Raw genomic sequence first — 25,688 nt, 5'->3', positions numbered from 1 at the left:
CCCCGATCAAAAAGGCGCTGGTCGAACACTCGCGGGAAATCCTCTTCCCCAACGGATGAAACAGACACCATGTTTCTTTATGTGCATCTGCGTCTCTATGCAGGATAGTGGTGGCACCGTTCTCCCAGGGCAAATTTGAAGTCCTTTTTTATGCGAAGCATACTACTTTAGCTACCACTTCAGCCCTTCACCGTGGTTATGCGCCTCCAAATCACGTGATACATGACGTCACACCACGTGACACGATGACGTCACGACAGTAGAGAAACGGGGGCCCACCTCGCGCCGTCGCTGTGGTTGTACGCCTCCAAATCACGTGATACATGACGTCACACCACGTGACACGATGACGTCACGACAGTGGAGAAACGGGGGCCCCCCTCGCACCGTCGCTGTGGTTGTGCGCCTCCAAATCACGTGATACATGACGTCACACCACGTGACACGATGACGTCACGACAGTGGAGAAACGGGGGCCCACCTCCCCTTAGCAAAAACTAATACGTTTGGAATATACGGAGGTCTATTTAAAATGTATTTTAAACATATTTTGTATTCATGAATGCACTAAAAATATGTAGGAAATACGTTTCTGAAATTTCATGCTTGGTATTCGAAATATATTTTTAAAATGTGCCAAAGATACCTCACTTAAAGCATACTTCGAGCACTTTTCAAATACATGAAAAAATATGCATGCAGTTTTGGCATCTTGTCAGTGTATTAAAAGTGTATTTTCGGAAATATGAAATTAATTCATCGAAAGTATACTTCAATTCTAGAAAACGGGCAGCCCTTGTAAACGTATATGTATGCAGTTTTAGCATCTTGTCAATGTATTAAAAGTGAACTTTCGTAAATATGAAATTAATTCATCCGAAATATATTTCAATCCTAACAAACGGGCAGTCCTTTTAAACGTCTTTGCACACTTCTAGCTGCCATGAACAGTCGAGTGCTCGAAATCGTGTTTCGGGAAATGGCATTTGCGTGTCGTCAATGTATTTGAAGTGTACTTCCGTAAATACGTAATTAATTCGTCCAAAGAACACTGAAATTCTAGCAAATTGGCAGTCCGCATTAGCATATTTGCAGCGCACTACAAGCTGTCGTTGAACAATCTAATGCTCAAAATCGAGTTTCGGGACATCGCATTTTGGTGCTGGCCATCTATTTAAAGTGTACTTTCGTAAATACGCAATTAATCCGTCTGAAGTATATTTAAATTCTAACAAATGGGTTGTCCGCGTAAACATATTTGCATTACACTTCAAGCTACCGTGGAACAATCTAGGGCTCGAAATGACGTTTCAGCGAGGAGTGAAAACTTTCCCTTTCTTGTCATCCTTTCGTTTATGGTAACTTCTAGCAGGAAGGTGATCACCACTTATACCCCTGCTACACGGGCGCTTCGAATGCCTTCCAGCCGAATGTCATCTAACGATGCTACATGTGTTCTGTCTAAGGGAGTGCTTGAAGATAATATTACGCCAATGAATATTAACCGCGTCAGCATGAAATTTCCCCGGGAGTGCGCCGATGAGGACGACTGCACTCATACTGTTGTTTACATCGCTTGTTTACATAACATAAAACGCAATCTGCGCTTTGGTTCTAATAAACAATCTGTTTTCTTTTTTACTGGTTGTACTCGTGATTGTTTACGCAGTGCTACAATGTGTGGGAAGCGATGATGCGATCGCACGCCTGATTGTTGGCCGGGTTGTTGGCATCGCGCAGGACTGGCGCTTCTCGCTTCTTGTCCCGGCTTTCTCCGACGTGACCAGTACTTTTTTTTAAACTACTTTATCCAGAAGTATGTATGGCGACTGTTCGCTTTAACTGAAACGGCCTAACTTGTTATCCACAAGCTAGCGACGGCGACGACTGCTGCTGGCCGTAAAGCACGGCTCGGCAGTCTGGGTCACACCGGCGATTCCCGTTCATCGTACGCGTGCCCTGCGATGTAAGCAATAGTTGATTTCAGGTCACTGTTGCCAAAACTACACCTGGTGACCATTTGCATTCGCTAAAGCTTGTGATTCGCTCTTCACAACCGCCGAAATCACAGATCCAACCCTGCGAACTCGCTGGGCCTAGTCGTCGCGGAAGGGAACAGAGCCGTCGTCGATTGAAACTGATTTGGCAAGCGCTTATCGCTGGTGAGTGTTCAGGTATGCACACGTGAAATATAGCCGTTCGTTTCGCTCATTTAGAAGCGCGAGCATGCACACACCGCCGCCTCATCACCGTGCTCTCGCTCAGCCGCCGACAAGGCTGACCGTCCGCCGACCGGATTCGTCGGTGTCGTTGGCCTGAAAAACGTGTCCCTCTAGAATCATAATATAGTAAACTAGATATTTCACTATAATTACATGCTGTTGTTCAGCGTGATATATACTGTCGTTGTCGGACTAGTGTGACCGCCGTCGTCGTCGTCGCTGTACACTGAAAACGAGCTGAGGCTTTCGAATGCGTTTCGAAAGTGTCGTGCAGCACCGCGGCAGTCCATCGAGTCCGAATGTCATTCCTATTCTCGAATGCCATTCCACTCAATGTAATTCGAACATTTCCGTGTGAGAACGTGATAGCATTATACCAGCAAAAGCGCCTTGGGTACTTCTGGGTCCGAATAAGCCAGCGGAAAGGACCCCGTGTGGCAGGGCAGACCGGCTCCCTTACACGCCCATGTATCTGTTGGTTGACAGTTCGACTCCTGACCTGTGCCTGACGCAAGTTTCAACTAGCAATTCCGTTCTCAATTAATCCCAGATTCGAACGCGACCAGTAGGGTACTTCTGCGATAATTTGGAAGCCCACAGTATTTGCGCAAAAAAAGGTATCACCGTGCAAAATAGTGCGTCGCTTTCGCTGGGTATATATACGGCAAGCCAAGTATAGCGCTTGTCGTAGGATTTGTTGTTTGCTGTGTCGCTGTCGTCTTGGTATGCTGTATGTAGGTATCTGCCGTTCCCATTCAATCACGTGACCTTATAATATCAGACTCCTGTTGATTAATGATAGATACCCGTGTACGATTTGTTCTCCAGTTGATGAATTAACCCGTGTCATTCCATGGAGCCGCCCAGTTGACTTTTTTTTAAGCCCGAGTACACACATTTTTAATGTATTAAATGTATATTTTTAGTATATTTCTAATGTATATTTTTATTATATTTTTAATGCATTATAAATATGCTAAGCGGGCAAAAATGTACTTTTCACGTATTTTTAAGAACGTTTAAAATATTATTCCTAGTATACTTAGAAAGCATTCGTATTGCAGTTTAAGCATAGGGACAAGAAATGCGAAATAAATATGAAATTAATACAATACGTTTGAAATGCATTTTTAGCACATCCTCTTTTCGCTAAGGGTCGCGCCGTCGCTGTGGTTGTGCGCCTCCAAATCACGTGATACATGACGTCACACCACGTGACACGATGACGTCACGACAGTGGAGAAACGGGGGCCCACCTCGCGCCGTCGCTGTGGTTGTGCGCCTCCAAATTACGCGACACGATGATGCTTCGCTTTCTCCAGGCTTAACCAAATTAAGCCTCAGCCATTTTTTTTTCTTCTCTGTGCAGTCCTCCGCACATGGGCATGCCCATCGAGCACATTTACCAATCCTTTGAAGGTAGACGGAGGCCTGTTTGTCTGCCTCACATTATACTTATGTAGGGATGCACTCAAGCCGATGACGGATCAGAAGGCAATTCAGTTGCCTGCGCACCTACGATAAACTGGCTCTCTCTCTGGTACATTTAAAGGATGCTATGAATTCTAACCATACATGGTGCTTAGGCGCCTATAGGTAAAAGCGCGATGAGGAATAAAATTTCCACAAAAAATTTAAAACCCACTCCTTGAAATAAAGTGTTTAAAGCCAGGAGGGGGTGGCTAGAAATGCTGCAAGCGCGGAGCTACGGAGCGCACATATTCGTTCAGCCTCTTTCCAGCGAAATTCTAATAATACCAAGACTACTTTCCACTACCAAGTTGCGCTGGACGATTCCTTGCTGGGGCGGAACCGAGTTTTTCTAGACATTTGCATCAATTCCACAAAAAACAATGAACATCCTCTGAGAAAGTTCAGTTGGTTGGATGTAAGCGGCCACACCTTCAGAAGGTTTTGCTGAACTCATTGTGCTCATTGTTTCTTGGAACTAAAGAACATATCTGAGCTTACCACGGAATCTTTTTATCTCACACATTGACCCAATGCAAGGAAGCAGGAGAGAGAAGAGGGTGGCAGGTTGGTTGTTTATGGGGTTTAACGTCCCAAAGGGACTAAGGCTATGAGAGACGCCGTAGTGGAGGGCTCCGGAAATTTCGACCACCTGGGGTTCTTTAACGTGCACTGACATCGCACAGTACACGGGCCTCGAATTTCTCCTCCAAAGAAATTCAGCCGCCCCGGCCGGGATCGAACCCACGTCTTTCGGGCCAGCAGCCGAGCACCATAGCCACTGAGCCACCGCGGCGGCATTGCAGGTTCGTTTCCAGTGGTGAGAGATTCATGACGCGAAGGGAACTGCAGCACACTGCCTTTCTTTCAACCACCTGCGTCAAACGCAAAGTTCTTACCGTGTCCTGTTCTTTGCTATATATATATTTCTGAGAATAACTTCACGGTAATCAGAAAACTTCCTTTCTCTGCCGACTCACATGCTTATGTTTCAGTTGAATACCACGTATTGAACGTTGTTGAAGGCATTTTGAAAGTACAATTTCCCATGTACTCTTAAAAAGTTTACGCTACGGCTTTTGGCACGCGGTGCTAAGAGCTTTTATCTTGATATAACATGCTGAGTAAAGCGTAATGGGTTTCGCATCACTGCAGGCGCGCAGCCTTTAGTTAAATGTCTCTCTCTCGCACGGACGAAGTCTCTATCTAAAACGAAAGCGTCAGTGACTGTTCTTACGCACCTTGGTCCAGCTAAAGTGAGTTCGTAGTAACAAAGAAATAAACCTTCTCAATCTCAGCGGCACACCAGAAACAAAGCTAGTCATGCACAACTACCCACAGCGACGCTGTCCGAAGTGCAGCAGAATAATGAGGAAGCCAAAGGGAATCTAGACGGGGGGCTGAGTCAGGTTTCCTGCAGGAAAGAAAGCGCAAACGAGGACAACGGTTAACTACACTGAGTAGCGTTCTCCTGTTGCGTGCGTGAAAAGACCTACGAATGGTTCAACTTGTTCCTCGGCATTGTTCATGTTGTCTTCTACGCCAGAGTCGTTTTCTCTTCCTTGTTTCGTTCGTTTTTTTTTTTCATAGGCCAGACCGGTACTCTCCTCCAAGTACTCTGTAGAACGTGACGTTCGCGAAATCGGGGTCAAACGTGACGCAAAAGTAAACAAAACACTTCCTAGGTTCTTCGACCATCCAGTGCACTCGTTCAGATCTGTTAGTTTTGCCGATTCTCTATCACCTTGGCCTTTTTGTCTTGCAGTTTACGGGGAGTCTTACAGCAGGCGCTAAGCTCTATTGCACTCTCTTCAGCCCTCTCAAGTGAAATGAAGTCTATATTTCAGCGTGCCACGTCCACTCGACAGGTGTGGTGTTGAAAAGTGGGTCGGAAGCAAAAACCTTGAAAAAGACTTGACGAGGCCTGCTCCCCACACAGATTCCAGAGTGACGCCCTGGAGATATAATAAAGTACGTATAGGATGCAGAATATACACACGAATAAAGAGAGCAACAATATACAGATATCAACAAAACCGAAAACTGAGCACAAGTACACTTCTTTTTGGTTCAGAACCAATACAGGATGTATTAGGAAAGGAAGAAGTACACTGCAGGGAACAAAAAGAAACAGAAACTAAGAGGCTGGTGTTACAGCAGAAGTTCAAGAGTAGTTATTAGCTTCTACCTCTGGAACTCCTGTTAGGCGACCCCTGAAAATACTTACGCCGCACGCAGTATCGTAAGCTCGAAGACTCGTTCGAAATTTGTTGAGACGTGTCTTTCATGCGGACGTGAGCCTCCTGGAAGTTAACGTGAGTTCCAGCTGTGTTCGATCTCTCTTACACACATTTTAGCTTGTGTAGTGCACATCGCGATTTTCGTTGGAGCCGCGAAAGAGGAGCAACCAATTTCTTCTTAGTGTGCTGTTTTTTGATAGACATTCAGAGAACATACCTTGAAAAATAAAAAAAAAAATTGCGCATCATAGTGCCACTGCTTCGTCCGGAGCTAAGTAAATAATAGACATGCAAAACAGCTGAAATGATCACCTAACATTTTAGGACGAAGAAGTCTGCCAACTTGCCTCTGGATAGGTGAAGTAGTAGTTCAAATATACAGAAGAAAAAAAGCGGTGAAAAGGAAGCACTGATTAGCAGAGGTCAAAACGAGAGAGAAAAATAGTAGTGGAGTACCCTTTTCACACACTGATGAAGCTTATCTTCTTATGTCGCTTTTATACAGAAGAGACGCGAGATAGTAAAAAAAAACTAACTTGATTTGATAAAAAGTGGATTGATATTTCGTTCTACATTCACTGAAGTGAGAGTATTCCACTAGTGGCAAGCATGTGTGTATTTATATTTTCAAATTTTCATTAAGGCTTGAGACATTAGAGAGCAGTGGTCTATATTACAAGTAGAAAAGAGCTAATCAAAGAAAACAGGCGTGCTACTATTTTTGAAACTGAAGGTTGAATTTTGCAGTTCGAAGATGATGGATGTTTTAAATGCTTACAGTGGATCAGACCAGATGGTTCTATATTGGGAAATTTCAGGGAATACAATATCATTGCATATTTTCTCCACCAGTAAACAATTCCAACTGTGTGATTGGCCCAGGCACGGAAAAGGTGCAGAGGCAATAAATGCGATCAGCGCAAGGATTAGGGAAAATGTGGGAGATTATATGAAACAACAGAAGGTGACAAAATGCTCAACGAGAAAACAGCAAAGATAAACGTATCGTACAGCTCACCGACGATTTGCTGATAGTAGTATTGTAGCTACGCCGGTTAGAGCACACTAGGCGCTCTTGAATCGGTTAGCGCAACATTTATCTCTGATGCTGCGATCCTAGGTGTCCACGGCGTATTCTACTCAGCAAAGAACAAGTGTTTTGCATAGGAGGAATTTTAGAGACGTGGGAAGACAAGAGGAGACAGTGGATGAGAAGCCAGATGAGACAGCAGATGTAATATAAGGTAATTTGCGGTTCGCATTCCTAGTTATAGTGCTAATATCAGAGGACACTTGAAGCGAAAAAAAATTTGGAAGCCGATTTGAGGGTAGAATGAGGTCGATTGAGTAATGCTGTAATTGTAGTAATAGAAACCATTGCAAAAAAATGTTCCGGATACACTGAAAAAATTAAGTTTATTGGAGTCAACACGGCTTCTTCACAAGACTTCCCAATTAGAGCGCCAGTGCCATATTTTGGGGCACTAGAATTGTAAGAACTGTTAATTTCGCAGAAACATACAAGTTCATTACAAAGTAGTTAGATGTTAGAAGACACAGCTTTAGATTCATTTTTTTTGGCTCTCCGACATAAGCGAAATTGAATGAGAAGAAATATGTTTTGCGATTTAAAAATTCCGAGCAGTTTGATTAAGTGTTCTTCATCTGAATAGAAATTTAATATTAAGCTTTGCTAGGTGGTTGATGTGCGATGTCAAATATTGAGTTTCTAGGCAACCATTAACGTCAATCGCAGAACGGGCACTAGTAGTTTGCAGGGAATGATAGTTGCAGATATCAGGTGATAACTTAAAGGCAAGTTTTTACAACTCGGTTTTTTGGCTCTCATAACCATCTCGGTCTTGCAGCCAGAAGGAAGAGGACAATAGTCGTTCACCTCATACAAAATTTTTGGAAAGAAGATTGGCGTTTAGAACACGGCACTTTTTGTAAAATTGGAAAGAAAAAGTCACCACAAAGCTACAGGATCTCATGATAGACATGGTTAGTTCACAGTGCTCTATAATTTAAGCCAACTTGGTCCACCATATGGTGCTGATAAGAGTGGGCTGGTGAAAGGGTGATAGGAAAATAGACAACGAGGTGACTGCAGACCTTAGGCACTCCCAGTCATGTCATTTTAGGCCTATGCGAATTTTTCACTAGAAGTAACTAGGCTTTCCGGGCTTGGTAACTATGCCGAATTTTTTATCGACATACAGAGTGTCAATTTTCTTACGGTAATCAGGAGGCATTAAACGTGAAGTGAGAAGAAAGTATACTCTGAACTTAATTTTTTGAGCGCACATAAACTGTTTGGACAACGAGTAGTCATCATAGTCATCATTACTAGGCATTTTACAGAGAATGTGTGATCTTTTCTCTCTTTTGATGCTTTTTTGAGGCAAGGTGTACTATACAGATATGCCGCGTTGAAGTTGAAGTGGCTCTCCCAAAAATCAAGTTGTCAGGTTGCTGATATACTTGATACCAATCCTTTTCCAGCTAGTTTCGAATAACTGACATGAAGAGTCAACCAAGAAAACTGAAGAAGGGACGGCGACTGCTGTTTTTTTTTTACTGGCCTCGAATTTAGTTTAAGTCGAATCCGCATATTAGCATTATTATACTGCTACCTTTCAATCTGTGAATACGAATTTCTAAAAAGGACGTGTATATGGCCGCCACGCTGCGCGAAAAGTTTTTCTGGCACTGGAGCGGTAGCCATGGATCCGAAACACCCCTCTGTTCTACGCAGCGGAATATCGTCCCCAAGTCCTGCTACTGTACGCATGCATCCAACAGTGACAGTCGAAAAAAAAAATTTTTATAACAACGGGGTAATTCCTCATTGACATCCACCCGAGCGCAGCCATACGGCTACAAAGCAAAGCTATACAGCTTTCGCAGGACGAATTTTTCTTTAGCTACGAAGTTTCTGAGAAAGCTGTACAGCTTTCCTTTGTAGCCGTATGGCGGCGCTCGGGTGGATGTCAATGAGTAATTATCCCCTTATTAGAAATCTACTCCACCTTGGGGGATTCCCCTAAACATTTGACCAACATTGTTCCCGCTTAGAGTTATTGATCAATTCGCTCTCGCCCTACCATGAGATTGCCGTCCCGGTTAGCTCAATTGGTAGAGCGACTGCTCCTGTGAAGCGGTGGTCCCGGGTTCGAACCCCGGACTAGGAGGAATTTTTCTTTAACTACGAAGTTTTTGAGAAAGCTGTATAGCTTTCCTTTGTAGCCGTATGGCTGCGCTCGGGTGGATGTCAATGAGTAATTACCCCCCTATAGCAAATCTACTCCACCTTGGGGGATTCCGATAAACATTTCACCATCTTTATTATAACCAATTTTTATTAGGCTCGCACAAGCTGCACAAACGATCATGTGAAGGTTCCGTGGAGAATGCAACGCGCCTCAAGGCCAGGCGCACCGTCGTGCGGCTGAACTACCGTCAGGAGTAACACAGTTGCGCCCGTTCCAACCCTGGTAGCCTTGGTTTCAAGAAGCTCTGTTGCCGGCATTGAGATAACGACCAGTCTAACATGTGCAGATCACATAACAAAATTATGCGCTAGCGCTTCCAGGTCACTTGGATTCATCCGGAGATCACTTGCCATGTCCCCCCCAGCCATCAGAGAACTAGCATATGAAACATATATTCGCAGCAAACTAGAATACGCCTCAACAATATGGGACCCGCACCAAGCCTACCTTATTGACTCACTCGAGGCCATCCAAAACCGGGCAGCACGTTTCATCACCTCGCAGTACACACCTCGGCTCAGTGTTACTCTCATGAAATCATCTCTCGGTCTCAAATCATTAGCGCTTCGCCGAAAAATTTCAATCCTCTGCCTATTCCACAAACTGTACTTTAATTTTCCAGCACTTCGTGAAAACCTTCTGCGCACTCCGGTACGATCATCTCGCCGTTTATATAATTCATTTAGCATTCAGCGCTTACACGGCTCCACCAATGCATTCAACAAATCGTTTCTTCCTTGCGCGATCGAATTTTGGAATAACTTACCTGAAAACATTGTCGTTGAAACTAATCCTTCCAACTTTAGACAGCTACTCATCGACCATTTCCAAGAAAAATAAAACTTTCCATGTATCAGCTGCGATGTGCTACAAAATGATCGCTTTATTGGACGCGTTGTTTTACTGTGGTGTGTATTTCTGTATGTTTTTTGTTTTCACATTGTTTTTGATTGCCTATATTAATGTATTTACTATTTTGCTTGTTTCTCACATTGTCTTTGATTGACTTCATAATTTGTTTACTGTTTTGCTTTGTCTAGCTTTCTTTCTAGTTTTTATTCTTTTTTTTCTCTCTCTTCTTGTTCTTTTTTTTTGCCTTTTCTTATGTATGACCGTCGGACACTTGTATCCCCCCCCCCCTTATGTAATGTCCCCACGGGACCCTTAAGGGTTAATAAATGATGATGATGATGATGAAGCCAGGGTCGGCTCGCTGCTTCTCAAATGAGGTTGTGCTGTTCCATGTGTTTAGATTGTAAAGTGTTACAATTTTTACGGTTTCTCGTCGCAGCTCAATAAAAGAAGGCGCCGCATCTCAATAAAAGAAGGCGGAATTCCAACACTTTCGTTCCTTTGTCCTTGTTGAACGTGCATGGCTCGTTTTCGTATTAGGATGGGCTCTACCGATGGAGTTGTCAGAGCTGCCGTATTCGTATTTCAGCTCTCCGCCAGAATCAGAATCCATAGAACCACTGGCTCGAATGCACCAATCCGTCCACAGAGATGAGAACGATTGCTCAACCACTGACTGCAAAGCGTCGAGGCGAAATGGCGAGCAGCGGTGCTGGATCTCTCCCTCCCTTAACGGTTCGTTTCGGCCACGTTTCGAAATATTGCGTCCAGCTGACGCGAGCACGGCCAAATCATTGCTGATACCTGACTGTCTAGTTTGTGATGGCTTGGGCCGTGTACAAATAATCTCTTATCCTTCAATCTGCGACCACTAGGAACTTTTTCATGACAGCTCTTCAATCTCAATGCCTTTTTTATTGTTAATTAATTTCAATGCCTTTTTGATTGTTATGTAGTTTCCGCGCTCTGCCGGGATGGTGAAATAGGCCGTGTTTTTCTCCGCACATCTGCTCTGCTCCAAAATTCTAAGTGTCATAGAATTGGAAGGCTTATGTGAAAATGAAAACCCCAAAACATTGGCGTGCAAATGATATTCCTCCTTCCTGCTGCTCCTCTTGGTGCTTACTTTGGTGTTTCTTCACCACCGACGGAACAATTCTGTGACAGCTGCAACCAAACTTTTAATGTGACTGCTCTAAGGCGCCAAAAACAAGTAGTGGAAATGAAGCCGTCTAGAGGAGCACAGTCTCTGTGCCGGCTGGCAACTAAACGTCAATTAATTCACGATGTTCGAAGTTGCACTTTCTTTCATTCTTGTCACAATGGTTTTTACGCTACTCCTTCGCGTGAAAGAAGTGTGTTGCCGCCGGCGGCGACATATTGGGCAATCCGGATTGCGGCATTAAGCGTTATTGGTATATGAGCGTTACCTTTCCTTGCTTTTTTTTTCTACTTTGGTGCCCGGTGTTGTGCGGTTAGCTCGCCAGTAGATGCTACTGGTTCAATTTTTGCGCTTCCATATGGTCAGCCCCTACAGCATAAAAAAATGAGTGTTTCATTGGCAAGGAAGTTGTGCAGCCAATATTTTCTATCACTCACACTCTTCGGAGATTTCATCGTCTTCTTTATGCTGTTCTTTTTAGGGTGGTTTTTTCGAAAGAAGCAGAAAAGAAGTTCTCGTACGCATCTGTCGCATAGTTCAATGCCGCGCAAAAGAAACATGTTGCGGTACATTGCACCATTTTTTTTAGGAAAAAAGAACTGAATCCTTGTGCTAGCACTAACCTTGTAATTTTTCTTCATATCTGTGATTAGACAATTTGTGATTTCTCTGCACATTTAAGAGCACAACAAATTAAAGAAGTACACATAATCATCTCGACATTTCAGTTCCTTACCAAACGTCCAAAAGGACAACATAAACAACTCTGAGGAAAATTGTGTGATGGAATCTTCGTGAACAATTCTTACATAGAGGCCATCAAGTAAGAATACGCTGGAATAGCTATTACTTGGTTTGACAGGAACAAAAAGGAACAAAAGAGTCCTTAAGAAAACAGAAGCGGACGAATAACACGCAGGCATGAGTCTTCAGGATCTTTAATTAGGAACCGATCTGGTGGCGCCTGCTGCTGTTACATAAATTAAAGCAGTTCTTCTCTTTTTTTCGGCAAATACCGCGCACTGTCGAATTAGAAGAAAGGGCAGGGGGGCTCTGTTTTGTATTAGTTCCGTCGGACGTATAGGAAAAGAGAGGTGCGCCTATGCCCTGCGGCAGTGGTCAGCTAGGTTTTCACCAGAAGCAAAGCCTAAAAATCATTGGAACCGCAAGAGAAGTTTTTCCTTTATGTCTTTTTTAAACCGAAGACGTGCGAACTAATTTGCGCTTCCATAAAAAAAGGAAAAGAAAACTGAAGAAGAAAGGGAAAAAGGCGATTGGGGGCTAAGGCGAACAAACTTCAGTGAATGCAGACGCACGCCCACTGCGCAGGGACTCAATAAGAAAAAGAGAAGCAAAAACACTCTTGATGTCCGATACATGGAAAGAAGAGATGAATTAAGTGGCTTTTGAGTAAAATTACAACGAACAAATCTAAGCTTCATGTCGGTATATTGCAGTGTATTTGATTTTAAATTTTGTACTGCAGCAGTTTATTGTGACACTACTGTTGTTTTGTAGTGTTCGATGTCGTCACTCCCAAGGCACACGTTTTGCCGTGCTTCCACAGCACTTTTTGCCCTCGGCTCCGTCGCTAACGAGCGTCGATACACTGTTCTACTCGCACCGTTTAGATTAAGGCACGGTCCACTAGGAGCCCTAGAGAGTGAGAGTTATGGAAATACCGATTTTTTTTTTGTGGTAGAAGCGACTATGCACAAAGAGTCGTAAACAATTGAAGAAGGATAGTAGGTGTTAGAAGATGCCATCACAAGAAGCCTTAGCGGCGACGCTCTAGGGACCGCTGAACACGGATCACTGTAGCAGGATAGTGCACGCAAAACAAATTTCACCCCATCCGCACCACGCAACAATTCACGCTTGCCCATACCTTCGCACGCATGCTTCCTAGCAATGAGATGTTGCCTCATTGATGTCTGTACTAATGTTTAAAGAATACACGCTCTGCGAAAAAGAGCGGAGGACAGAAAAGAAAGCACAGAAAAAAAAATGGTGAGTCGCAGCTAAATCTAGTGGTACTCCTACTCTGGACGCAGCGCCACCTGTGCTGGCGGGCTGAGAAGTGCGTTAAGAAGAGGTTTGTTTGTGTCACATGTGTGGTCCATGCTTTCGCCAGGACTGCAACCTAGAGTGAGCTCCCTCTTTCAGTGGTTGTTATATTGCAGTTCTGCTTTCCTTTCTGCGTGTGTTCGAAAATACGGAGCTCTTGAATTGGGCTACGCCACAACGTACCACGCCACCTGGGGCTGCGAAAAAAACCCTTTACTACCAAAGGTAAATAGCCCTAGTCTAGAGCAGTGGGAGGCCCTCCTGGCTGACTCCGACCCGAGCACACAGCTTATGCTGGTGACGAGGGCCAAGGCAGCGGCGGAGGCCAACGGGATCCTGGACTAGGGAAGACCGACCACTGAAGCTCCACATCTATCTATCCCCATCCCCCTACTCCCTAACTCTTCCTTCTGAAAAAAAATAAATGTTTTCACTACTACTACTTGAATCAATAACTCTGGCACCGTGACCACAGATATCATGTGCTAATAAAACTGACGTACGCTGCATTGTCACACGGCCCTATCATGCGAAAACGTAGCTTTGCAACATGGGAATTCGCTTTATCGTGTGCCTCCGCTTAGAAGTCCTGTCCTGGTCTGTTTTCGAACGCAGTTCTTAGAGGTCCGTTCCCGGTTTGAACCACGTGCCTCGAAGTCGTTGGCATAACCGAATGCAGAGCGCAGCCGAGGGTGAAATGCGGTGATAGCAGAGAGAGCGCGAGTAGGAGCTCGAAGAAGGAGGGCAGGGCGGCAGTGTGAAGTAAGAGTTCGCACCGGCGACCCGCTAAGCGCTGGCGCCAGAGCAGCAAGCTTCGTTGTTCGGTCGCCCAAAGACAGATTCAGCGGTAGTGGATCTCTGTGTGTGCTTCCCAAGCCAAAACAAAGAGAAACCTCCGTCTGGACACGCGTGTTCCGTCTGCGGTCGCCTCCGACTCAAATACCACAGCAGCCTAGCTCAAATTTACGAAGACGCCTAAGCATCGGTCATTATTCACTTTAGACATGCGCTCACAAAAAAAAACGAACACCAGCAAGGGCTGAGCGGCCACCTCAACTTCACCTTTAACCCCTATTTACTTTCTTTTGTAAGAACCTCATGTTCCTGCCCTCTCTCTGCAATTATAGATGTGCTGACTGTAATAACGATGCTATCAAGCTCATTTTCTGTTGTTCTTTCTCCTTTTTAATTAGACCTTAACTTCGTTTTGTAATTCTATGCCGGCTTTTATGTATTGCTTGTTTGACACTTAATAAAAAAGGCAAGGACACGAGCAGCACGGAAATTTCAAAAAATAACGTACACGGTAAAAAAACTGAATGAATACACCTTACTTTGTGCACAAGTACGAGAAAAAGTCAGTTTCCAACGTATTATTTTTTTATGTCCATCCGGCACTCATCCAAAGATCATCCTCGCATTCCGCCTGCACTGACATCAGATAAAAAAAAATATCGCGAAGGCGTACGCAGGACATGTCAAGAAGGCACTGTGGTTGCTTGTGGCCACATGTAAAGACATCGACCACTATCATTTCCAATTTCTTGCCTTATTATGCTCACAGAAGTCCCTGACGGAGAAAAGACAGTGTTTAACATTAGAAAGAAATGAAATTACAAGAAAGGGAACAAATCTTTTTCTCCGTCATCCCAGCCCCCATCGCTTCCTTCACAGGTAGCTCCCTACTCTGGTCCGTCCTTCTTATTTCAACACAGGTGTGCACACTTTCATGTCTGCTGTCATAACCCCTGCAGAAAGAACTGAGCTGGTTCAAAAACCTTGACTTCAGTGCTTTGGTTAATGACAGTGCCGATTCTCGAGTAATAACGTAACTAACGCAAACTAACACTGATCTGACGACAAATGGTACCTACCACCTGTAGTCACGTCACACGACTGTAGTGTTTAGGTGGGACCAACGGTGCAAGATATTATGCGTATATATCACCTTCTTTACAAATGGGGATTTACAACTTTATAAATCGCCCTATCCTCCCCTTTGTTTCTGTGGATTTTGCGTTTTATTGTGTCTCAATGCTCGCCGACAAACGGTTTCCAGATCACAATATTTCTCCCTGTTGGATCCCGACTAAAAAAGCTGTTTTGTAGAGATGTTCTGTTTTTCATTTATCTCTTTCTCTCATAAGCGGAAATAGCAATTTCATTTCTAACGAATATTTTCAGTGCGTCGATGCCAGACACATCGGAAGTACAACTTGTATATTCGAGACGACAAAAGCGTAATGGGACTGGAATGGCTTCTTAAATTCAATTTTCTCGAAGAAAATATAAATACTTCAGTGCATGTATACAGCGAGAACGGGCAAAATCAGCGGTAGAAGAAGCCAGGAGAGGCAAAGCGTGCAGGAGAAAACGGAGACACTCTGTGCAAAGCCCGCGCTCGCCTAGCCCGAGCCTCGACCGTGTTATAGAGGGCACCAGGTTGGTGCGAATTTCTCGCTTTTGATCCACAGGCGCGCGGTGTTCCACGCGCGAACACATTCGGCGCTGAAAAACCAGCGCACTGCGCGTCGAAGTTCTCCGGCGCGAACCAGGCGCACTCATTCCCCCATTTCGGCTGCTTTTGTTGAGAGAAACCGCAGAGAGAGGGCGGATACAAAATTAAAGCAAGAGGAAAGCATACACCAAGAGGGGACGCACTTAGTTCTTCCCTTTTTTATGATATTTTCATTGTTTTGTTTAGGCGAAAGTAAAAAGAGAAAAACTGGAACAAAGCGTATTTACTCATCCTGTCTCCCATGGTGCTTACACAAGATTGGGAAGAAACGAATAGAATGCCCGCCGGTTTACATACCCTCGAGTTTTGAGAAGCCAGACAGTGCGGCCATGTAGTTACGAAGGAGCATCAAAAGTTCAAAGAAACATATAAGTGGAATGTAGGATGTGCGACGAAGAAGAGAAACAGGATGAAGGGGTTCAGACAAAAGTGATTCATAGGAGGCTGCCATGACAGCTGAAGTGAAGAAGGGTGAGAAACTTTAGTCGACTTGTGGCGCTCGCAGAACACAATGAAACGCCACCGCTGGGATCAAGGGGGCTGAGAACAAATCATTTCCTATTAATGCAGTGAACCCAGTGGAGGCGCAACCCGTAGGATTGGAGAGCAGACAATGAAGGTAAGCAAAGAGAGGTTCGTGGAACACCAAGCAAGGTGAGGGGAAAACAATACAAATCATTAACAAATGCAATGGCAACAGGTTTTGTCCCGGTTTGTCCAATATTCGAATTTCAATAATTTATATGCATAGTCTTCGCTATGAAGTTGATCACTTTCTGTCTTTTGGGTGGTGTAGTGGTAGATGACCCCGCATGAAGCGGGTTAGATGGTGTGGGGATATAATGAGCTCTGTCGCAGTAAAGGCATGTGTAGGAACGATGGCTGGTGACAGGAAGCTATACTTGGGCGCCGGATAGTCGGACAACACTGGCAGCCGTTGGAGAGACAGGCACCACCGCGTGACCGGCTGTTAACGGTTCGTCATAAGGCCAGGGCCATTACCTTTGTGCATGCAAAGTCCCCTCGACCCGACACCGTCCCTTCAGGAAGCCGCCGACGACAGCAAAGGTTGCCAGGCGTGGTAACAGACACGAGTATCATGCCCACGGGGCTCGTTCGCAACATATGTAGGCAGAGGGGAATAAAAAAAAGGTTAATTCCTTTGGAACATAGTCATGCTATCTGCACTCACTAACGTTTAATGAACGTATACAAAAAAAATAGCTTAGATGCACTTACAGTATTGCTTTCTTTACTGTCTAGTCTTTTATGTTGATTGGAAAAGTTTAAAATAGCATATTCGAAGAGGTGCTAAAGAACTAGCAAACAAACCTCGTGTGAATCACTTGCCGACCTATCAGGTAAGCGTTACGAGTGCCGGACCAGGGAAAGAAATCAGTGTCAACGACACCATTTTTGGTCGGTAATGCACTCAGAGAAACCCCATCCTCTGAATGCGTCTTTGACACGCTATTCCTCTGTTTCCACTTGTGAGCGCCCTATTTCGCAAGATAGAATGATGCGTAGAAAGAAGAGAGCTTAATCCTGGTGGAGCCTCTCTGCCTTCTCTGTTCCTCGCACGGTTGGCAAGACATGTGAAACCGTGGCTGACGTGTGTCGACAAGAATTATTTGAAATTCATGCCCACATCGTCAAACGTACCATCCATTGAAGACGTGTCTGTAGTGTGTAGAGGTAAAACACTTCGTTTTTTCTTCGTAGTTTTTATAAATCGTTGTGGGGTTCAGACTGCTACAGCATATATTCTTTGATTATCCGCTTGCACGAGAGCGGGGCCTAAGAGGTTCGGGATGCGCTGGCTTACGGTAAACAGAAATACGCTGCAGAGTATCTCGTTTTGGCTGAGGTCGCCCGTCCGTCAGATTTCGTTTAGTAGTGCCCGCAATTGGAAAAGGCCATATTTCCCAGGCAGCTTTGCAGAAGTGGCACAGGCGTCTTGCCGCATTCGATTCTCCTCCTGTTGCTGCTGCTGTGAGCAAAACGGGCCCGCGAGTCATGCCTTGGTCTCTCCCCTCACCAGTTTCCTTCATCCTAACTATCCTAAATCTTCTACGGCAGGAACGGCTTCCAAAAGAGTCGTGCAACCACCCCCCCCCCAAAAAAAATAGAAACTACAGGAAAAGAACTTGCGCTTAAGTTCAGGAGTACTGGAGCCGCATTTTGCAGGCGCTTCTGGCAATTCCTTTTTTTTCTTACCATTAGTCACTGTCGCTTTTAATACAGGAGCTCGAGCTTGACCATGTTTCTTTAGTATCAAGTGATGACGTCAGATGTCGTAACTATATTAATAATAAAATAGTACAAGATTGAATACAAAAATTATCCTTCAAAAACAGGGCCTTGAATTTGCAATAACTAAATTTCACCTGGCATTGGAAGCAGGCAATGTGAGCTGAACAGAATGTTAAGAACACAAACAGAGGAGCGAGACCCACACAAAAGTTGCGGTAGAAACGCATCGTTACATTAAAGGTAACGACTAGTTAGTACGTTATCTAGTTCGTACATTATCGGGAGCTTTTTCGTTTCGATAGATTTTGCGCAGGAAGTGGGCTTAAATCAAGTGGCTTCTGCACTCTACCAGGAAGTGCGGTAATATCCTGTACGTCCAGAAAGGAATAGTTTAAATTCATTGCAAAAAAGTTGTGCTTGTAGACGTGAAGAACGAAAATGTGAGCAACAGGATCTTCTTCTTCTTCTTCTTCTTCTTCTTCTTCTTCTTCTTCTTCTTCTTCTTCTTCTTCTTCTTCTTCTTCTTCTTCTTCTTCTTCTTCTTCTTCTTCTCCTTCTTCTTCTTCTTCTTCTTCTTCTTCTCAGTAAACAGGATCACCGGGCGCATTTCGTCTTCTCTTTCTTCATTAGCGCACTCCGACCTGTCGGCATCGAGCGAATGACTGATCATTGCAATCCACTCTTTTCTAGGAGGCCGAGGAGGGCAAAAAAATGTTGTAAGGTCTTGCCATGCCCGCTTGAAATTAAGAGTGGCAATATGTTCATATTAAGTTTTAGAAAGACCCTATCCCTTACCGAATGTTTGTGATGCCCCCTGCCTTCAAGTGAAATGTCTTTTCAGCCGCCGCGGTGGCTCAGTGGCTATGGTGCTCGGCTGCTGGCCCGAAAGACGTGGGTTCGATCCCGGCCGCGGCGGCTGAATTTCTTTGGAGGAGAAATTCGAGGCCCGTGTACTGTGCGATGTCAGTGCACGTTAAAGAACCCCAGGTGGTCGAAATTTCCGGAGCCCTCCACTACGGCGTCTCTCATAGCCTTAGTCGCTTTGGGACGTTAAACCCCATAAACCAAACCAAACCAAATGTCTTTTCAGCTTCGCCGGTTTTCAGCCACAATAGTAATTGTAACAAAGGAAAAAATGGTAGGGTTATAACGAAGTTAAATCACGTAGAGGTTAGAAAGCGTATTGTTAGCTTTTTGGCGCATGTTTTTCTTTCGCTGGGTCGTCGGCGCATCTGCCGACAATAATATAATGAGATAAAACTCTCATCGAGGTTCAGCAGATCTGGTCTGTCCGCACCGCACATAGAAGTTGATGAGGACGACGATGTGCAATGCACAACTAGAGAGGGCTGGAATTTATCACGAGGTGGGATCGGCTGTGGCGATAACAAAGAGCTCTTTTACAGAGGCCAGAGAAGCTAGTGTGTTCGCGCAGCCACAGGTTCTGTTCTCTGTCACAGCAGTATTTATTTTAATTATTTATGTACTAAAGGTCAATATAACGGTTTGTACTGACCTTCACCTTGATATTGAAAGCTGACCTTGACCTCTAGTACGAAGTACTAAAGGTCAAGGTCAGCTTTGGAGGTGAAATAGAGCTTTCCTTCTAAAAAAGGAACTCACCTTACGCACGGAGTGTTTTCGTAATGTTCCCGTCTACTCGTCGCCCTTAAAAGTGATGAAGAAAAGGAAGAAATGTTCTTTCAGGAAACAAAAAAGAGGACTCGAGCAAGCGTTTCCTCTTCTTGCGAAAGCCGGAGTTCTGTTTTAATAGGCCATGACATGTGCGCCGCTTGGAGACCTGAAGGAATACTCGAACATGATTTCTAACTGGGACTGGAAGCTTACAAACACGCTTTAAACTTTTTACAGACTTTTGTGAAAACATTGACTCAGGAATCAAGCAATGAGTGGGAAAAACGATGATGCGCACTATTCAACAAGAACGATTAGTGCGCGAAAGCTCTTGTCCCTCACAGATTGTTCACAGTGCTCATTGGACCATTACAGCGGCCAGTTGCATTCGGACACCATGCGTACCGTAACATGTGTTACTGTAGCCCGCCCACGGCGGTTATCTCCAAAACGCCGCGTTCCAAGAAGACACTGCCCGTTTTTGCGCCAGGGGTCTTTCAGGGGTTCTTCACACATGCAGCCAAATGTAGCGTTTAAAGAAAACGGTAATTCACACGGGCCAGTAACGCGCAATACAGAAAAACAAGAAAAAAATTATGCGGGTGGTGGTGGTGAAAACATTTATCGATCTATAAAGGGACAGGAGGTATGCTTGGATAAGCCCGTAAGCGACCGCTCCTTACAAACACTAAGTGGAGGTCTCTAATTCGGGACCACAATGGCGGTGGCTGCCGCCCGGGAGCGCCCGATTAAGGCTTGTTGGTCCTGTAATTCGTGGCAGCTGAGCAGGATCGCCTCCCAGTCCTCCCAGGCTGGGAATGGGGGGGGGGGGGGGGGGGGGTGGCACCATGTGATAGGTTCTGAAGACACCGCTGTACAGTGCCGGCAGCTGGCGCTAAAGGAGGGGTCAAAATGTTTTCGGGTTTACGTGCACAGCAGTGTATCGGTGAGCAGGCGGTGAAGGAGCCGCTCAACCGCCTTCTTGAGTTCTTTACATGGGCGGACAAAATAGACTTGTCAAGGAGATCGCACACATCACGTTAGCCACATTTGAAATGGAGACATTTGTTTCTGGATTCCTGGTGTTTTATTTGTGACCAACAACTGCTAATTGCTTTCAAGTGTCTTTGGTATCCTTTGTTTGCTTGGTTCTCCATCCTAGAGTTTAAATTGAGGAAAGGCATTTCCTGTCGATTGTTGACCTTCTACATTCCAAGGCCGGGATGCCCTTCAGAGCCGTTTCATATGGGAACTTATTGCATAGAAGGATATAAAACGCAGCAAGAAATAATCGTACGATGAGCACAATTGAGAGCGAACATGATGCTATGCTTTCATTCTCGCTCTTGCTAAGAAGTGAAGAATATCATTAATAAATCTTTTAGAGTGCGTTAGCTCCCTGGCTCGTGAGCACTGTAAAAGAATTTAGAGCTGATATGAGAGCGCATTACGGATTCTTTGGTTGTCACCACAAAACATGAGAAGTTACCTAGGCCTCCTAGTGTACTTCAATAGTGGAAAGCTCAAATTGGCTGCCGATTTTTGAGCCCATTGATTTCACAGAAAGCTCACCTTAGGGCATCAATAACCAAAAAATTAATTCATATTTACTACGCACGTAATTTCCTGAACAACAAAGAAGTGCTTTGTGACACCATGTCTTCATCAGGAACTAGTCCACATGGTTTGTCTCAAGACCAGCAAGAATGGTGGTTTAGTTTATGACATAAAAGTAAGCAACCTTAATCGAGTTCAGAAAAACTTGAAACATCTTTGAAGAGCTTAGATATTTATTACGTATTTCATTACACAGTGACCTTACAGGCAACGCAAATACCAAGCAGCATGTCGACCATTAACGCTGCCATGTGATTTCCTTCCGGTGATCAGAGAACCATTAGCTGTTGTTTAAAATGGCAAAAAAGCGTCCTAGACATCTTAGCAATCAATCTGCCTGAGTGAAGAGATTTTTGCCAGTTACATAAGGCTGCTTTGAGATATCAACTACTGCTGAAAGAATTAAGTAATGATTTAGGGACACCTAATTATCATAAGCTGTAACGCTTGAATAGATGTTTCTATCCTATCCCTCATCTCGCCCTCTCCTCTGAAGACTCGCCTCCTACGGTGTCCTCAAACAAAGTCCTATCCCAATCTACACTACTTACATCGCCTGACCCAACATTTTACGGAGACAAATGTCCTTGCGTGGCGACACCCCAACCCTAGCACATATCGCATGGACATGTCCCCAAAAACCCCACCATCTCAAGCCGCGTAATGCGCCCCTCTAGCTGTGAGAGGTGAAGCTGAACAGCGAGGGCTTAGACGACCAGGCAGCTGTCCTTCTCATCGCCGGAAGGTGGGCAGAAATCTACGGGGCCCTGTAGTGAGGGCCAACCCACATGCGCTCCAGTCGTGTGGAAACCACGCTGTACTTGAACAAACAAGGCACACTTTGAAGACAACAGACGAAGCGCGAACTTTCAACTAAACTTTAATCCGGAAGGGTTACGCTTGTTTGAAACACAGAATGACGTCGTGATGTTTGTTTACAAAAAAAAAAAAATGAAAGCATCGCCGGCAAAAACAACCATCACCCGTGCCCATTGGTCAGCGCGAAGAACTCAGCCACAGAAATTCGCTATCTTCGAGAGCTTCGCTATCTTTGCTATCTTCTTTTCTGGCTGAGTTCGCGCTGAGCTATGGGCACGTGTGATGGTTCTTTTTGCCTGTGGTGCTTTCATTTTTTCTTTGTAAACAAAAATCGTCACGTCATTCTCTGTTTCGCATAAAAAGCGTAACCCTTCCAGATTAAAATTTAGTTGAAAGCTCGCGCTTCGCCTGTCGTCCTCAAAATGTGTCTTATTGTACAAGTGCAGAGTGGTTTCCACACGATGAACCACCAACTAGACCCTGTAATTGCTTTCTTATGCGCTCCAGTCACTATCCTCTTGAATAAACGCTCGCTCGCTCGCTCGCTCACTCACTCACTCACTCACTCACTCACTCACTCACTCACTCACTCACTCACTCACTCACTCACTCACTCACTCACTCACTCACTCACTCACTCACTCACTCACTCACTCACTCACTCACTCACTCACTCACTCACTCACTCACTCACTCACTCACTCACTCACTCACTCACTCACTCACTCACTCACTCACTCACTCACTCACTCACTCACTCACTCACTCACTCACTCACTCACTCACTCACTCACTCACTCACTCACTCACTCACTCACTCACTCACTCACTCACTCACTCACTCACTCACTCACTCACTCACTCACTCACTCATGGACATGAAAGTTCATTGAACAATTTGATTCTCTCCGCTTTGCTACCTGCCAGCCATGGCAGATCACAGTAGGCTGTTCTGTGTACCACAATTGGCCGGTGAACAGGGTTCTTTCTCTGACAGCCACTTTCTGGTCTCTCCCTTCTCTCCCTTCGAAGAAAAGAAGAGATTTCTACCTCCCCACTTTGCCACCTGCCAGCCATGGCGAATAACCGCTTCCTCTTTCGTACACAACACGTGGCAAGTGGTGCAGCAGTGTACCACCCATGTCACCTTGCAGATGGCAGATGGCAAAGTGTTACACCAGTGGTGGCAGTGGGGATATGGGGCTCGTATGCTGTCGCATAAAATAGGAGGAGTCCATTTCTCAACAAAACGATGCGCTTGAAAAGGGCTAAATATGCTCATGTGTAGCATTCCTTTTTTAAAAGGGAGGTAACCTCTCTATTATCGGCGATCAACAAAGTAACTACTCTGAAAACATAGCGGCAATCGTCCGCGTGCTTCTAGACAGCATCGCAATACGCGTTAGGCAGAATAGGAGGGAGTGGTTGTAGTGGATGGATGACCAAAAAAATTGCGAAGCTCACGTTGATGTAACCAAAATAAACGCCATTTGAAGGCCATAGACGTGCCTTTGCTACCGCTGTAACAAACCAGTAAACGAAAAAATATATCCACTAAAAGCTACCTTCGCCAAGCGCTGACAGCAGACGGTTCAAGGGCGACGAGCTCGGTTATGAAGGGATGATGAGGAACGGATTAGTGCGAGTGGTCTCATGATCGAGTGAAGAAAATAGATATTCGCTGCTCTCCCTCTTGTTGCCAACATCCTGACGAGACAATGTTCTGCCTCGTTTCCCATCAGTGATTTCGAAAGAGTTTGGAAGTTGGCGGCAGCAACAGTAAAAGGACCCGACATTTGCGCAACCATTCGTCACACTCTTCGCCGAGTTCGGTGATCAAAATGAAGCGATCCCGTTCACTTTCTGGTGTCCCGGGAAGCTTCGAAGAGAGGAGTAAAGAAAACCAGTTCGCGAGCAGCGACATTAGGCTGACTGGAGCAGCAGTCTGCTTTGTTTCACATCCGCGGAAGCGTGAAAGGCCCGGTGAAGTGTTGAAATGTGTACAGCTACTTCAAACTCTGGCCCGACTGCATGTCTGTGCTTATAGTTCCTGCCTGTATGTCAGTATGAATGTGTTCTAATAATCACGTATATGCATCAACTTCCCAGAGGAAGCAACGGGAATGCACTGCGCAGTCAAGGTTCAAACAGTAGCACGCTTTTTTACTGCGTATGCCGCACGCGATTAAGAAAGACGCGCCGCCTGCGACGTCCATGTTGCGCAATGTTTTCGAAGATAGATGAATCAGCGAAACGCACGACTGTATTCGCTTCCTATGCAATCGCGCCAGTGAAAAGGGGTAAGTTCAGCTTCGTCTCCCCTTATTTCCTTCAGAGATATAGTTTTCAGAACGCGCATGGCAGCGCTGTTTCTAGAGTGCTAGCTTTCCGTATAGTGTTATTTCAGAACAACACGATCACAGGTGGAACATTGACCTTAGTATCTACCATAAAAAATGGCAACTCTGCTCATTCTATTGCATCCTATGGTGTCATCTAGATTGACAACCTACTCGAGTTTTCGCATGCCCAATATAGGCGGGTACTACGTGGATTAGTCTCAGTGCATATAAAATGGGGCGAATGGGTGATCAAATAAGTATGTTGAGGTATTAGAGGAGGTCGCAGCGGAGCACCAGACAGAGACGACCAGCGTGGCAGGCTTCTAGTTCCGGACTGCGCGTGCCGGGCGTGCGCTCCGAGCACGCGCTGTGTTCTTTATTTTCTTCTGTCGCGGGAACGCCGATCGCAGCGCCTGCGCTTTATAGCGTCGCCGGGCGCTACAAGTACAGCTATCTATATTCTGTTAGCTTCTAAATATTGGCTGTCCTAGAATCTGAAGAGGTATTTCTATACTATGCTCACTAAAACAATGATGTACGAGCATTTAAGCGTCTATACTCGCTGTGCCACAGTACGTTGTTTGCTGCCCAACTCTAACTTCATCGTAGTTGTTCGCTTGTGACAGCACCTTATTAATTTTTTTTTTCGCCAGAGCTGCTCTTGGTCTACATTGTTTTGTGCCGGTGGGCTGAGTAGAGCAGTAGCAGCTTCTGGCGGTCAAATTGCGTCCAGCTTACAGACATCCTCGGGCTCTAATCATGATGTGAAGCGGCAAGGACAAGAATGAAAGCTACCGACGTCTACTCCATGCAGCCGTCACCTCGCATGGTCGGCAAACTCACTGCCCGCGTTGGCAATGCTATCACCGACGTTTCGCGCCAGAAATCGGGTAAAAGCGATAGGGCTGCCGCATCCCCATTGCAATCAGTTTGCGTATCAGAGCGGATATGTGGGCGTGCACGCCCATTCGCAATCGAGTACAGAGGAAGGTATCGCACAGATTGCAAACGTTCTGCGGCCAGGCGGTCCTGTGGAGAAGGCCCGCCGCATGTTATGTTTGTGGCATGCTGTGTTTGGGGGCCCAGAAATGCGATATGAGCAACAATGTGGACCACTGGAAGGCGTCGCCCTCAGAACAAAGAAAAGAGAAAAAAAAGTGAAAGGAGTACAAGAAGGAGGAGGGAAGAGTGAATGCATACAATATAAGAGAATAAC

This window comes from Amblyomma mixtum, chromosome 6 (genome assembly GCF_055824585.1).
Source record: "Amblyomma mixtum isolate Tamu chromosome 6, ASM5582458v1, whole genome shotgun sequence".
NCBI classification, from domain to species: Eukaryota; Metazoa; Arthropoda; class Arachnida; order Ixodida; family Ixodidae; genus Amblyomma; species Amblyomma mixtum.
Note: the sequence above shows the minus strand (reverse complement) of the source record.